This window comes from Bison bison, unplaced genomic scaffold (assembly GCF_000754665.1).
Source record: "Bison bison bison isolate TAMUID 2011002044 unplaced genomic scaffold, Bison_UMD1.0 scf7180017486958, whole genome shotgun sequence".
Lineage (NCBI taxonomy): Eukaryota > Metazoa > Chordata > Mammalia > Artiodactyla > Bovidae > Bison > Bison bison.
The window spans coordinates 1-3,268 of record NW_011386944.1 but is presented as its reverse complement, the minus strand read 5'-3'; the positions used below and the strand labels follow the sequence as shown (position 1 = coordinate 3,268).

Below are 3,268 nucleotides of genomic sequence, written 5' to 3'. Positions count from 1 at the left end.
ACCGGACAAAACAATGGACAGTTACTGGAGGACTTTAAAAGTGGTCAGTGACTAACTCTCCACCATAAGCAGTAGAGCACCTCTGTGTAATGCCACAGCGTCCCTCTATTGTCTTTCCCCTTAGTTGGGTCAGGAGGCCACTGCTCCCTTTGTTAGTTAAGAGAATCATAGAGAGATGTATAGAAAAATTGTTGTGTTGCCAAAGTAATTGAAGAAAGGGACACCGAACGACTGGAAAATAATTTGAAATACGACTCAGTCCCGCTTCTGTGGAAGGCAAATTTGCAGGACTTACCAACTTAAGAAGCATATAAACACTCAAGGAAGCGACTGCACTTCCAGGTTTCTACACTGTGGAAATAAATATCTGCACGAATGGTCAGAAGTGTGAGTACAATAATGATGGTTGCAGCATATCTGTCATCATAAAACCATGAAACCAAATAATACATGAACCATGTAGGAAATGCCTTTCTAAAAAATAATGCAGAGGCTAATGATGACGGTGGGTTCACTGATAACATTATTGACAGGACAATTGCTAAGTGCTGGCCTCCTTTTACAGGTGAAAAACCTGGGGCACATAAGGTATAACTTACTTGTCTAAGTCTATGTACTTGGCAGAATAAAGACTTGACCCCACCAGAAACTGGATCCCTTGATCTGTCTCAGGAGGTCCTGCCTTAGGCAAGTATGAGTGAATAGGAATACACTTGCACTTGCAGAGTACAGGGTGGGAAAGGTGAGGTGGCCCAGACTGGCAGCAGTCCGGAGGTGACTAGGACCCCGAATGCAGGAGAGCATATTTTTGTGTGGTCGTCGGCACGGAAAACCTTGAATGGGTTCTAAAACCTCGACCGCCCGTCCCTGGGTGGGCTCGAACCACCAACCTTCCGGTTAACAGCCGAACGCGCTAACCGATTGCGCCACAGAGACAGGACCACACCGGGCCCCTCGACTCTTTGTGCTGGAGACAAGAATTCCCAGGACGTGCCTCCTGCTCCGCAGAGAAACGGTGCCGGTTCCAAAGCCTCGGGAAAACGGAAAGATGAGAACGGTGAATCACATCGGACCTGAGACTGGGTCAAGACCAGGAGAAGACTACACAAAACACCATTATCCCAGGACAGCCACCCAAGCAGACAATTCCGGAAAGCTCTCGAGAATACTTCCCCTCCCTCTGATGCATCTCCCACCTGGTCCACTCATCCTCCCACCACAGGAAAGAAGGCTTCCCCTTTGTGTTCTGGGCACAGAGAGCCAGGCAAGAGCCAAGGGGGCAGCTGCACTTCCCCATGGGTCTTCCCGAGGTAGGTGGTTCTAGCGCTCAGGCTGACCCAAGACCCCACTGTCCATCAAGACGACCCGGAGGAGTCCGGATAGCAGACGGTCCTGGGGGTGGGGGTGGGGGTGGGGGTGGGGGTGGGGTGGGGTATTCCTACAAGCGCAGAGCATGCCTGGCCTGCACTTCCTGGAGATCCGACTCGAACTCCCCCGGAAGCTTCTCTGCATCCTAAAGAGAATGGATTTCAGGTTTCCATGGAGAGAGTGACAAAGCAAACGTGGGAAAAATGTGAACTGTGCGGCTGAGTACAGAATACACGATGTTACTATTCTTGTAACTTGGATGTATGTTTTGGAGGGTTTGGGGTTTGGTTTTGAATGAATCTTTGGAACTCGAGTCCCTGATTCTCTTTGGATGAAAACTCTGTAAGGAAGACTCTGGGTTTCTAACAAGCAGAGAGAAAAGAGTGGAGAGGAGAGCTGGGCAGCCCAGGCTGTTCACTGCATCCGGGGAGTCTCCTCCAGCCTGCCTGATGTCAAGGACCCTGAGGCCGGGACTCAGTGCAGACGCTCTACTGCACTGGACCTTGAAGCAAAAGACAATTCTGATCTGGACAGGAAGACATCGAGGAATGGAGAAGAAAACACAGCTTTCCCTGACCGGGAATCGAACCCGGGCCGCGGCGGTGAAAGCGCCGAATCCTAGCCACTAGACCACCAGGGAACCGCGGAGGAAAGTGGACTTGGCTGTCCAGGTGAAAATTGAGAGTGCAAAGATGAAACCAGAGATGCAGAGAACAGGAAAGGAAATGTCCCAGCGCCCCCACGGCTGTATGCAGCTGTGCAAGGCTCGCAGCCCTTCAAATCCCCGTTCCTGGGAGACGCTTCTCGTTCTGAGACCAGGTCACAAACTATCCGGTTGGGTCCCTCCTGGTCCAGCTCTAGCGCTGTGTGCTGCCGAGCCCAGGGCATGCTCTCTTTGTGAACCTCGGTATTCCCTCGAGTCAGGGACTCGACTTGGCTTTCAGCGGGTGATGAGCGGATCCGTCTACCTCCAGATCTCTGACCTGGCTCCGGGGCCTCTCCTGACGACCGCACGGGTACCGGTTCCTTTCCCTCCGCGACCGGCTCAGTTCGTGGAGCCTTAAATTCTTCACTTCCGTGTCTTTGGCTGGAGCCCACGGTGAGACCTTGGTGCGGTCTCTTTTCTTCTACCAGGGAGATAAAACTGCTCCTCAGGTGTTCCGAGGTGGGGGAAAGCAAGTGAGCGTCACGGGAATGAACTCCATGGTTTTCAGAGACAATCTGTGAACACGTGGAAGAGACCCAGGGGCCCGACAGGGAGCCAAGGCTCGGGGTTTCAGGACGTAAGGGTGACTCGAAGTCAGTCTTGTCCTTGCCCGCCCCGGGGATGAACTGGGCCTGGATTCACAGGGACTCGGAGCAGAGAAAGGAGGGCTGCTTGCTAGTGCTGAGTAGACTTCCAGGTGGTCACCAACTCCTCCTACAGCTACGTCCTCTGCTTCACCCCGAGCCTTTGGAACCTTGTGGTTTTGCCAATCAGAAAACAAATCTCGGTAGGAGAGGGCGGGGTGGGAAGAAAATAAGCGGTCTGTTTCCGCCCGGTTTCGAACCGGGGACCTTTCGCGTGTGAGGCGAACGTGATAACCACTACACTACGGAAACAGGACACCCGGTACCGCTTAACACCGTATCCATGAAAACCCGAGGTCCCGCCATCGGTATCTAGACCACCAATTTTTAACACTCAAACGGGAACCTTGAAGCCCCAGGCTCTCTCAGGCACGGAGACGGCGGCTCCCGAGGGCTCTGCTTTAGGGTTCCTCCTCTCCCCTCAAGTGAGGACCCTCGGGCCCCCACAGGCTGCCTTCGGGTTCCCGCACCCAACCCAGAGTCGTCAGACCCTAAGCTCCGCACCCGATCGCAGGGGTCGCCCACCACCGCCCCTCCCCGCCCCTCCCTC

At 53.7% G+C, this 3,268-nt stretch overlaps 3 non-coding genes across 3 annotated transcripts; all 3 read right to left on the bottom strand.

The window, feature by feature from the left end:
• Positions 1-862: 862 nt before the first annotated feature.
• On the bottom strand, positions 863-936 carry TRNAN-GUU. The gene has a single exon. It is a non-coding gene; the product is annotated as a tRNA-Asn (tRNA).
• A 1,000-nt stretch (positions 937-1,936) lies between these two features.
• Positions 1,937-2,008, bottom strand: TRNAE-UUC. Its single transcript has one exon. It is a non-coding gene; the product is annotated as a tRNA-Glu (tRNA).
• An 889-nt stretch (positions 2,009-2,897) lies between these two features.
• TRNAV-CAC lies at positions 2,898-2,970 on the bottom strand. Its single transcript has one exon. It is a non-coding gene; the product is annotated as a tRNA-Val (tRNA).
• Positions 2,971-3,268: the final 298 nt, after the last annotated feature.